The sequence below is a fragment of the Harpia harpyja genome, chromosome 20 (genome assembly GCF_026419915.1).
Source record: "Harpia harpyja isolate bHarHar1 chromosome 20, bHarHar1 primary haplotype, whole genome shotgun sequence".
Classification (NCBI taxonomy): domain Eukaryota; kingdom Metazoa; phylum Chordata; class Aves; order Accipitriformes; family Accipitridae; genus Harpia; species Harpia harpyja.
The window spans coordinates 12449891-12462892 of NC_068959.1; positions in this window are offsets into that span (position 1 = coordinate 12449891).

Genomic DNA, 13002 nt, shown 5'->3' on the forward strand with positions numbered 1-13002 from the left:
AGAAATGTGATGTATAAAGGTCCTTGACACTGAACTGACACTTCAATTTATTTTCTTATAATCTGAATAGTTACACAGTCTTATCTCATTATTCTTCTAATTTGCCTTCAGTTGAAAAAAAAAAAGGAAAAATCCAGAAAGCACCTCTCAGCAGAAAGAATATTCTCTGGAGGCACTTGAAGAAGGATGTCAAGGAGGCATTCATATAGTTGAACAAACTTTTAGCTCCACAGACAGTATGAAAACTTATTTCATGTGCACTGCATACCTGAAACGAAGGAAACAATGCTGTTTCTGTGCTTTGTTCACAAAGCTGTTTCCTTCTTTAATATGGGCTTTGGACAGAGGAGGTCAGCACTAATAATCTTCATCTACATGTCAGTCAGATACAGCTTATCATAACCAGGCATCAGTCATACCTTCTTAATCTTGCCTTTACATGGAAAACAAACCTATTCTTGCCATATAGAATAGACCTTATCTTAGTGTTCCAGTTTTAACCTTTCTCTGGTTTGTGTCTAAAGTAGGAAGTACCCAATTTTTATGGATTTACCTTTCAGATTATGAAATATTGCTCCTGGCACTTAGAACCCATTCAGTTTTGCTTTTCTTGCTGCAAACAAGAAGTGATATCATCCCTACTGGAACTGAGGTTTTTTCTTTTGTGTTAAGTATTTTGTCTTCTTCAGGAACAGTAGGGATGTATCTGAAAAGTCCTTTCCTTGCATTTTGCAATATACAGCTGTCCTCATTACCTGTAACCACAGACCCCAGTTAGCATTTCCATGTGTTACTTCAACCTACAACTTTGAAAATTTCTAAGATTTAAATGCAAGGAGCAATTTCTCAGTACACTGCACAGCCACAAGCTCATTACAGTGCTTGCAAATACAAAGCTTCACTGGATACAGAATATGGATTTCATGTTGTTTTCTTATTAAAACAGTTTTGGGCTGTGGACCTTAATACCCTATTTGGTCAGATATGAAGACAATTCACTACTAGGAGCACTGCCAGCTAATGTCCTAATCGTTCCTCTGTTGCAGTGTATTCCATCCCTTGAAGATGGAGTACAGTATGGAAATCCGAAAGGATGAGTTGAATTTCAGTCCCTTTACACTAAGGATGTCAGGAGTTTCAAATCCAGCTCTGAATTATACCGAGTGTAGAGCCAAGTTGAGCTCCACTGTGATGTGGGTTTTTACGAATATCCCTAGGAGACTAACTAGAAAGACATCTTTTCATACTGTATGACAAGAAGCTGTAATAGGATCCAACGTGGATAACCTTTACTGAGGCAGAGAGAACACAAGGTTCATCCGTATGTAATACCAGAAACATGAGCTGTGGAACAGGCAAATAGAAGCTTGAATGGCTTATAATTTTAGGTGTTGACTCGGCACTAACAAATTAATCTACTTATTAGACAACCCTGGCTTGTCAACATTGCAAAAATTCCCTCTAATTGCACATTGCTTCTTTCCTGTCATTCCACCTTTTCCTCTGCCTGCATCTGCTTTGACTTCAAGCACTGAAGAAGAATCGAATCAAAACTGAGATGAGGGCACCAGCAAAGGACCTGCTTGTTCCCAGCATGGAGGCCCTGCTGCCACTGTAACAGCCCACTGCAACTTGGACATGCCCAAACACGTGGGACTGCAGTTTGTTTGCATCATTTATGTGGTAGCTCTGCACCAAGCAGCCTCTTCCAGAGAAGTTTATGTCAGTCACAGAGCACTAGGGAGACAAGCTGTAGGCAAACAAACATCATTTTTAAAACAAGTCATCAAGCACAACTATATTTTCACATTGTGGCTTCCAGATTATGCACAGGCACGTGCACAGCCCTCCAGCATGTCCAGAGCCTGCTTGGTAAACACCAGTGTGTGATTTGTGAGCTCCCAAAGTTTTGGCTTGCATCTATGCTGTGCTATATGTGTTCTCCATGGTGACATGTGTCTTCAATACACTAGGTTCCTGCTCTGATTTGTGTGCATTTAGAGAGAGACAAATGATGGAGCCTGTGACAGTGTGGGGGAAAAGAAATGAACGTTCAATCTGAGGGGAAGAAACTGCCCCCCAAAAATAAAGAAAGAGGTGCTCCTATCTTGGAATTAGGTGAAAACATTTCTTCAGCAGCTATTTAGTTTCTTTCCTCTTTCTTTGTCTACTCCACTAGCATGCTTTAAAGTTAATTACAATATTCAATAGCCCATTGACAGCATGTGAGCAAGACTCTAGAAGGGCCTCAGTAGAGGGTCTCTGGTCCATGCTATGGCCAATTTTACAAGCGCTTCCCTTCTCTCCTGAAGCACTGCAGGGATAATAAACGACCTTTCCTCCCTACCCTGCTACTAGAAACAGTGCATTACAAGTTTACTTCACATCAGCAGTTCTGAGTCATCTCCATGCACAGAGGCTTTCCTTGTTGAAGAGAGGAGGTTCATTAACGTACACAGCAGCTACTCCAGTCCTGCCACCCAGGCTGTGGTGCTTGACAGCCTCAATCGTTTGATTTGCCTCTTCAGATCAAATTACTGGCACTCTACATTAACAAAACTAGTGCTCACCCTTGGGTGGATTCCTCATTTTCCTAAATCTTGTCTCTTTACATTCCAGATCCTGGCTACTCTGAAAACCGTTACTTCCAATAAAGGCTCTTCAGGGCAAATGACTGTCCTATTTAGTTCTCCTCTGCCATCCTGAACTGTAAGAGCAAAAGGGGTTTTAATCAATATCTCCCAGCTATGCTAAGCATGGTGCAAAAAGAGATGCAGGGAGCAGCAACCAGACACTAAGGTGCCACATGTTAATTTGGGTGCAGGCAGTTACGTATTTGCTTACATTAAGGCATTGAGACTTGAAGAAGTGGATGAGTGAACTGGGAGAGAGCCCCAGTTGCTGGCTGGGGCTCTCTCCCTTCCTGCCGCCCTTCCTTTTTTATCGGGGTTTTTCCTTCATAATCTGATAATGAAACCTGTTTGTGTGAGTGAGTGAACAGCACCCCCACCACATGTTCCTTGTAAGGTGGTAGGCAAGCAGCAGATGGAGGGAGCACAGAAGAAAACATTTCTTCCTGGGGAAAAAGAATTCAGGAAATCCCTCCAGCAGTACTACAGATTCATAGTAGCCTTCACCAAAACCATCTGTTTTCATCTCTTCCTGATCCAGGCAAACTCCATGCTGAAGAGGGTTCAGCACAAGAAAAAAAGAGCTGTTGCATTCTCATGTCTTTGCCCTTTGTGTCTGTCCTTTCCCTGCTGTTCCAGACCTTAGTCCCAGTTCATGATGGCATATTTATGAAGGACACTGACCTATTCAATTTAACCCCTGAAAGACCTACAATGCTGTTGTGCCAAACCACAACTAAAAGCAATCTTTGAAAAAAACAGATTAAAAAATCCCTCCCTAATCCTTCTGTCTTGGCAGAACTTACAAATGTGCTTTAATGCATGAGTAAGTCCTTAGACATCTCCATGCATCCTATTTTTCTCCTAGCCACCAGCATGATGATTAGAACCCCATCTGTTTTGCACCACGAAGTGCTCCGAGACCTGGGGCTGTGCTTTGCCATGGCCTGCCAGGAGCCTGGGGATGGTCCCTGAGTGTCACCCCTGCAGAGATGGTACCTTGCATAGTTGTTACCTCCACTCTTTGGGCCGTGAGCTGACAAGCACTGGTCACAGTGGCACTAAAAGGGCTTTAACTCCTCCCCTGGCTTTACAAACTGCTGTGCCAGGTGAAGTGAGCTTGAGAGAGGTGTCCAAAGCCGAGGTTTCTTTGGGTGCTATTAGATCTTCTGTGCAGAGATAAAGGACACTGCCAGCATGCCCTTCTCCTCATGACCGGCTCTTAAGAGTCTCCTCACTGTGTGTCAGAGGAGTCTCACTGAAACTAAAGGCCATCCTGCCGTGTGAAAGCAGTCTTTGAGAGAAGAAATCGGACTCATTACCTTCCACAGCAGCAATGTGCTGAGCTATTGATGATTCAGTTCTGCAGTCCCGGGGCTAGATCCTGTTCTTCTCTTGTTTTCCCAGGGGAGCCCCCTTGATGGAGCGGAACAAGCAACCACCCTTCATTGAGCAACTGTGCAAATGGGAGCTGTCAGCAACATCTCAAACCATTGAGGAACCCTGGCTGCCAATAGACCTTTAAGAAACCCATGATTTATAATTTGCAACAGGAGCTACACACTCATTTTTTCCCCCCTTGGGTGAAGGATCCAAAGCAAACAGTGCTGCATCCTTATCAGCAGAAACATTTGCTGGGGAGTGGTCCAAAATTGACTGACGCAAAGCTCTCTTCTGTGAAGTGCTTTGTCCTATTCCCAGATGAAGTACATTTGCATCCAGTTAAATCCTTTGAGCTTTTTCAGTGGGTATATATATAAATGTGAATAAGAAAACAGTGATGGATGCAGTGGTAAAATAAATACCATAAGGCTCCTGCATTCCTTATTCCAAATCAATACATTACGTGGCAGATGGCTAGCCATATTTGTGCTGTGCTATTAACTATAATAACCATATAAAGCATCCCCTTCCCTAGCCATCATTCTAGAAGCAGGAGTGGATACCTACTATCAATTATCCAGTAATAGCAGAGACAGGAGGCTCCAGAGACGAACAGACCCTTTATAGATGAAGAACAGATGATTTGGCTCCACTGAGAACCCAGGTAAGAAATTCAGTAGTGCTTCCACCAGCAGGATGGAGGGAACTATAACAGATGCATTAAGTATGTGCTATTTCTTTCCTGTCTTGGGGGGTGTGGGTTTCTAAGCAAGATCACAGGTCCCAGTGCACCGTTGGTCATGGCAGATGGCTACCAGGTGTTACAGCTGCTCAGAGCAATAAGGAGTTGGGATTATTGAGCCTTGGCCTCAATCACCTGCAATGGCACCATGATTGCTGAAGTCAGAGGCATTTTTATTTTACATGGTTGCATGTGGCCTGTTGCAGGACAAGCCCGTTGCTCCTCAGTCTTGTTCAGCTGCATTGCTGGCAGCCAGACACTGTCATTTGCATCCTCACATCCTGCAGCTCCACCAGAGCCTTACATCCCAAGGAGTTTTGTGACATGGGCAAATGGGACATAGGTGGGAAGGTGCAAGACCATGGCTGCTGCTGTGCTGCCGGGCTGATAATGTGTCCCCAGGGCTGAGGGGCTGGTGTCCCCCTTGCTTGATACCACTGCCAGGCAGAGGTGCCTGGTCTCCAGGGCTTTCCTGGGAGAAGGTGAAGATGATCTTTCCTTCTCCACCTTGCTGAAAATCAGTTCAGCAAGAGTTTGGGGAAAGTCCAGAACATACAGGGAACCCCCTGACTAGAAGGGAGCTTTTGAGACCACCGGGATTTTACCTGTTCCTCTGCTGCATAATTGATGGCAGTGGTGCCTTTCAGTCCTCCTTTCTGCCCCTGCTCCATGGCTCTCCCAGCACCCTGGTTTGTGTGTTAGCCTATGCACTGATACTGTCTTTGAAGTCCCCATCACTGGCACAGGAGCAGGAAGCTGGGGATTAACAGGAACATTTCTTGTGAAGGGGATAATCACGTGCACATTGCATAGATCGGATAGCCCTCTTGCAAGCCAGAGCTACTAATGAGGTGTTTCCCCTGTGGTTGTTGAAGGGCTTATAACCAAGTTCCTGTCCTATTCTGTTTCCCAGCACTGGTTATGACAGCTGTCTGACAGAGGTCTTCTGTCAGAAGTATTTTGTTTCTTGCCCTCCCCTGTGGCTGCCCTTCTTCATCCTGGGCACAGACAGCGTGTTGAGTCCCCCAGCGCCAAGCCCTGCGTGGTTTCTGGGCTCAGCATGCAGGATCTGCTCTGTGTCACAGCCTCTCCTGACTCTGAGCCAGTCCTGGGTCCTAGCACATCCACGTGGACCTGTCCCAGCCATCCTGCTCCCCTGGGCCAAGGCTCACCCAGACACACTGCATGGCCACCCTCACTGCTCAGCTACCTTTTTTTCTTAAAGGGTTGGACTATTTAATTTTAATTCGTATTTACATAGTGAATAGTTAAGCAACAAGCTTGTTTTTCATTTAGCCAGTGCTAAACAGTTATCATGTACTTTTTATTTTGCCAAGTAAATATGTCAGTGGGAAGTAGGTGAGTAAAATGAAGATTTTGCCTTTGTAGGATACAGAAGACACCGCACATGGGGTGAAAATTGTTTGAAGGTGGTTTGGAAGTCACATGGTAGCATTATATTCTTGGGTCTAATCTAAGGGTATCAATGGAAAGTGCGATTTGAAACAACACTGCAGGAAAAGGTCTGCATTTGAAGAAATCCAGACCTCAGTAGGACTCTGCTGTATTTGTGATAATAGACTTGAATGTGCAGGGGAGGGGCCTGAGAAGTGGCTATGAATGAGGCAGTACAACCATGTAACGGACAGGGCGGAGGGGGTTTCAGACTCCATGCTCAGTTGCACTTTTACCTGCCATTTTGCCTTTTTTGGGTTCAATATGAGGTATCATCTGCTTCCTGATGTGGGCTCCCCTTTGAAAGATTTTAGCTTCAGAGAAGCAGTGACCAGGCATGAAAGAGCCAAGAGCTGGGTCTCATGGGGCTGGGCCAGATGCCTTTGTTCCTCCCCCCACAGCGAAGCTCCTGTGAACCGAGGTCTCCCACATCTCCCACAAAAGCTGCTGACTTCATTCATAATGATAATAATAACAACACAGACTGTGTTTAGTTAAAGAGCTTCAATTTCTTGGGGGAAAAGAAAGGTTTGGTGACTTGGCTGGCGAAGTGAGTGATGGAGCCAGGACCCATGACCTCCTGGTCCCACGCTTGGTCTGAAGGAGAAGGTTGTTACTCTTGGCACCAGAGAGCAGTGAAAAGCAGCCGCTCTGTATGCTCTGGATTGCTTTACCTGCTTCAATAAACCATCCACATCCACCTTGGCTGGGAAATACAACTGCTGAAGTCAAGTTGCTAGCAGGTGAAGGATGGGGGTGCTGTTTATTTTATTTTAGTTTATTTAAAGCCTTATAATTACTTTTCACATGGCTATGTTAGTTATTATTTATTTTGGATTTCAAGCAGGATTTTCCCTTTTAAAACTGCACCCAGTCAGACTCAACAGCTGCCTTAACTCATGCAATAGGAACGAACTGAGATTTACAAGGAAAGGGAATGCATACCTTCCTATAAAATGTTTCTGTCTTATCAGGGTCTATCAACTACAGTCACCCTAGAACTCTAAGTCTGAAAGGGACAAGGCTTTTTTCCAGATGAAAAGTCTGGGGTACGCTGTACGGGACAGTTATAGCTGGCACCATGGACATCAGACACAGCGAACCACCAGGTCTCCTCCACACCTCTGCTTTGCCTGTAAAATCGCCCGTAGTCTTTTAACTTTACACAGTCTCTTTGGAAGCTATTTAAGTTGTTACGAAAACTGTTTAAAGGAGTGAGTTCCTTTCAGAAGGGAGCCTTTACCTCAATCACCCATTGCGTGTTGTGGGAGAAAGCCCCATGCTACATTCAGATGGTGGTGGTGACAGCTCCTGACCCACCTTAGTCTGCAGCTGAATGTCAAAGCCATCCACAAGAGTTGTGCCCCCAGTCCTAGTGGGGACATTGTGCTTGGGTTGCCGTGATCTCCTCAGTCTGTTTCTTTCAGCTGTGCAGGAGTAGTTTAGGAGATGAAACTAAGGATCCGTTGCAAATATCTGGTGAGAAACAAGGGTTTTGAAAACAGGTGGCAGGCAAAAGTTCTTGTTTCTGGACCAACGTACCTCCACCCTGATGTGCACAGCCCTGTGTTGTCAACTCAGGGATGTGAACACTGCTCCTGTACCACACTTCAGTCTTGAGAAGCAAAAGCAGCTGCTGTGCTGGTAAAGGGACAGCCACTTTCCCCGTGTGCCCTAAGCAGGCAGAGACCGTGCACCGTCAGGGATCTGGGAAGTCCACGCGGTCCTGCCCCACCACGCTTCTGGCTAATCCTGCACAGAGGGAGCTGCTGGCACTGACAGGGATGCACACAGGTCTCTCCCTGTGAGTGTTTTACCCACAGTGCACATGCATCCAGCTGGTTGCCTGTGGTTACTTTACAAATGAAACAGTGATGATTAATGAATTCATCAATGACAGGGACAACAAGGAGAGTGGGGAGCGGTGGTGACTTACAGAGAGGTTAAAAAACTGGAATAAAAGCCCCTTGTGCTCCTGCTGGGAAACACATGGGCTCCTCCTGTGCAAAGAAGGTGGGACAAGGACAACAGAGCACACCAGCTCTCTGCTGGCATTGGGGTACGCTGGAGAAAGGTGCACAGGCCCTTCTATGTGCTGGATTCCCAAGACTGTTCTATTTTAAGGATGAAGTCAATTTGTTTGACTGCATCTGCATTTATAGCATCCCCCCAAAAATGTACAACTCCACAAGCTTCATGCATGCTGCTCCTGTTTGGCTGCCTAGCAGAGCTGCCAGGCACAGGCATGACCTTTTGGCAAGAGCCTTCAAACCCTGACTCAGAGGGACCTGGCAGCAGCAGCGAGAAGAGCTCAGTATGATTTTCAGGGTAACAAGCATCTCAGCAGGGGAGCCAGGTGGGCTGTTAGAAACCCCATGGATGAAACCACAGTGGCCAGGAGGGAGAACTTCTGCCCCACAAGAAGGCGATGGCATTTCTGCCTTCTTCCTTCCCTAATCCTCAACCCGGATCTATGTTTACGTCTAGCTCTGCGTTTTGGAAATGCAGGATCTCCCTCGTTGCGCCACCTGCTCCTCCAGGTCCCTGGGACACCTCTTCCTACTTTCCACTTCCATCAGAGGGTTACACAAATTATTATGAAACCAAATGGCTTTGACCTTTGAAGTGGGAAATCAATGGCTGGGCAGGGCTCAATTCACTGCAGAAATATTTACAGGCACATCAGGAACATTGTATTAATTTCTTTCATTCCGGGGAGAAGGCAAGGAGCCAGCACGTTTTATACTTGATTCATACATTAAGATCTTCATTATGACTCTTGGTTTACCTGCCCTGGCCTTCTGCCGTGCCCTGGGGAGCAGCTCAGCTGCAGTGCGGAAGTCAGAGACATCTCCCAGGAAAAACGTTTCTAGAACTGGAAACGTAAGTGCAGAAAACTCCTCCTGGGGGCGTCTAGTGGCATGGAGGTCCTCATGGACTCAAAGAGCTGGACACAGATGACTGCATGATAGGAGTGCAGGCACAGAGGTCAGGTTTCTGGAGAGCTACCCTGCTTTCTGTGCTGACTGCCAGGGCTGGACCATCGCTGCAGCAGCATCTCCACGGATGCAATCAAAAAAGTCCTGAGGCATCATGCACAACTTTTTTTTTGATGCAAAATGCTGAGCCTTTGATACTTTCCTGGTGAACTGAGGAAGACCATGCCTGTTCTCTGGGGAACAGGGAGGAATTCTGGAGGATACAGGGTTCTCAAAATGTCGAGTCTGTGCCTCCATCGAAGAGGTTAATAGCCTGAGTAGGAGAGAAAACCCAGGCTTCCAGGTTCTCTATCTATTTAGCTGGTCGGACTTGCAACCATTTTTTATCCCAAGCGTTCTGCCGTGAGCTGGCGGAAGGGGCGAATTTGAGTTTGCCAAGGCTAATTTTAGTAAGAGACAGCCTTACACCATTTCCCTCAGGGCTACATTTAAAAAAAAAAAAAATCAACCACAGATTAAAATCACCCAATTACCATACTATAGCAAATAAAAACACTAGCCAGAGATGTAATCTCACGTGCTATTAAAATACACTAACACACAAAACCATTCACAGATACCATCTCCTAGATGAATGCCACACACAATAGCCCATCTAAAAGCGATTACTTACATTGTTTAAGGAGTTACACACAGTGTTTGTTCTGACATTCCAGAGTGGGCTGGCGTGGGTAAAGAGTCTGGGTGGTCATGAGACACGGTGCCTTTCACTTTCATGTGCTGCTCTGAGTGTAGCCCGAGTTCATTGATGAGCAGAGAAAATGAGGACTCGCTGATGTATAGCAGGTGGAATATGCGATATGAGCTGTAAACGTGCTGCAGATTTCTCCCAGAGCTAGGGAATAAGTTAAACAGGGTTCACATCAGATGTCATGACCAGGCTGAGAGGGGGCGAGCTATGGAGACTGAATTCTGCCTATCTTCTTCTGTTGTACACATCACCTTGGTAACTTAGTGCTCACCACCCTTCTTGCTACTAGACATGGTTCCCAATTAGGCAAATTTGTTGATGGTAATCAGTAAAATAAGTATCTTTGCATAGGTGTTTGCGTCCAGGTGTTTGCTTCCACGACCTCGGTGTGGTCATTTTCCTTAAATGCATTCGCTCCTAAAGGATCGTCCTATCCCCCAAATCTTGCATAACACAACTACTGCCTTTCTTTTAGGGCATCGATTAACTTCCATGCTAAGAGCAAAGTCTCCATGACAGTTCCCACTGCAAATGTCCAATCTCTGTGTAAAACAGGCAGACTGATGGCTACGGCCAGACTGAGGCATTACAAAGAAATCCGACAAGCCTGAGCTTACCCTAAGCCACTTCTGAATTGTGATTTCCTTTTCCCAGCAAGGTATTTTAGGGAAAGGATTGGACCATATATGTTGTAACCACAGAGAAAAAACAACCTTTTTAGCACTACCTTGTGAAGTCTGCTCCCAAAGACCTGATGGACATTAGTGGATGTCTTCGGATGCCTAGAGGATATTAATTCTGCCTCACTGAGGGAAACACAAAATTAAAGGCACAATGACTGAAAAGGTCTATGTGATCTAGGAACCAAATGCCAAGGACTATAGTCTTTTCTCCTTGTGTGTATTGACACTCCAGGTCTGGAGCCACCTATGCAAATGCTAAGCACTTGCCCAAGGGCTCAGAAGACATTGTAGCTCCGCAGGGACTGGATAGATTTTCAAAGATGCCGACAGGATGCCCAGGCATCTGCTGGCAGTGTGGACATGGCAGACTTGACCTACCCATACTCTAGCTAGCCAGGGTGCCATAATCTCCAGCATGGGCTGTTCAAATTTGCCCAAGATCTCGGCATTGATGAAGTCCTTCTTCCTGGACCCTTACTGCTGCTGTCGGACCTCCTGGCCAGGCATACAGTGCAGAGCTACAGTTAGAGCTCAGCCCCATCTCCACCTGGCCATCTTCTCCTTTTGCACATCTCAGCTCCCCAGCTGGCTCTGTCCTGCCAGGCACAGGGCACCCTGGCATTAGCTGTTGGCTTGGCCCCAGCACATGTTGGTGCACCTGCCTTCAGACCATGCCAAGGGCCTTGCCCACACTGGAAAAGGTGATTAAACTAAATTAAAATCCCTCAGGTTTGCACCAGATGAAGAGTGCACACAGCACCCACCATGGCCATGGCACCCTGCAGCAGTGCATTAGCAAATCCTCCTCTAGCTCTTGAACCATCCCTCAGAGCTGAGGGAAAGCTTGGTCTGACCAGCAGCCACACAAGCTATTTTGGGTTTGATATGCAGCAGATTTGATAAGAAAGCTCTCAGGAAAAAACAAATTTCCTCTTGGACTCAGTAGAACTGGGCACATATTCCGGCACACAGAGTTCCCTTTCCTATAAGCTCATGAAGTAGTCTTCTAAAATTAGGAATGAGAGGTGAAGCTCTGGCCCCACTGCAAGCAAGGACCTCTATCCCCAGGACCAGAATTCACCTTAGGGGTACATAGACCCTCACTGATGGTGGAGAGATGAAGATGGCAGAGGGTCGTGTGCTTTCTGTGTTGCTTCCCTGGTGTGCCTCCTATATACATGCCCATTATTTATGTGAGTCAGAGGTTTACACTGGGTCAGTGTAGGTGCCATACAATTTGCCTCCTGCCTAATGATACTTGAGCATTATCTGAGGTCAGACCGCCTTGCAAGAACAAGGGCAGGAAGGAGGCTGGAAGTGAGAAGCAAGGCACCTCAGTGTGGCCGCAACTCAGTGCATTTGTGTTTGAATCAGACTTGTCTGCCTCACACTATGTGCAATTCAGTGTGGCTCCAGCCCAGGCTCCCATGAAATTATGGCTACATTTATGTAGCCTCATCTGCTCTGTAGCCCCGGGTGCCCATTGCACCTGAGTGGTGTCTCCTCTGATCTGCTGGGTGGGGGTAATGGAGCAGAAGTCACCTCGGTGCTGATGATGCCTGGAGAATGGGGTGCATTTTGCACTCAAAAAACTTTGACTGTGTGGCAAACTACCCTGCTGCAGCCTCACACCATGGCTTTGCACCATGCGGGGAAACAAGATACCAGGGAGTGGACAAGAAAAGACTGCTGGCCGCATGGGCTCAGAGGTCATTGCCAGGGACAAGTCGGGTTAGAGACAGTGATCTCCTCTGCTTATGAAAGCGATGTTCAGTTATGGGAAAAACAGTAATGAGAAGAAGAAAAAGTCGTGATAACAATCGTTTATCTCTATTATTCTGATGCTCTCTTCTGTTTCCTCTGCTGCCCTCATGTTGTGTCATTTTGTAACCTGTATTCACCATCAGTATTGATTTACAGGCAAGCAGTTCAGTATTTGGCCCAGAGACAATGAATCTCTGGTGTTCAGCTGTTGCAGCCAGTGTCATGTTCCATATAAAGCACCTCAGTTTTCACTGGGGTCATTGCTCATATTCAGCAGTTTCCTTTTTCCTTGGTCCAGTCTAAAAAAAAAAAAAACCAAACAAAAAAACCCCAATAACTGCCTCCCTACAAAAGCTAGTACTCCAGAGGTTAATAGCCATGATCTCCCACACTCAGCAGATGCCCTGGGAGATGCACTGAGAGGACCAGAGGATCCTGCCTGCCTTGGTGCAAGATGATTAATTCATTAATTCCACCACCCCCCCCCCCAATTTCCCTTCACACCGCCACAGCACCTTCACATGGGAGGATGTGGGGACAGGCACACTTTAACAGTGGTGGCACCTGTGGAAGCATTAGGCATGCTCCTGTGTGAGATGGGTGCTGTCTCAGGCACTTCATGCCATCCTGCAGCCCCCAGAGTGGAGGAGAGCCC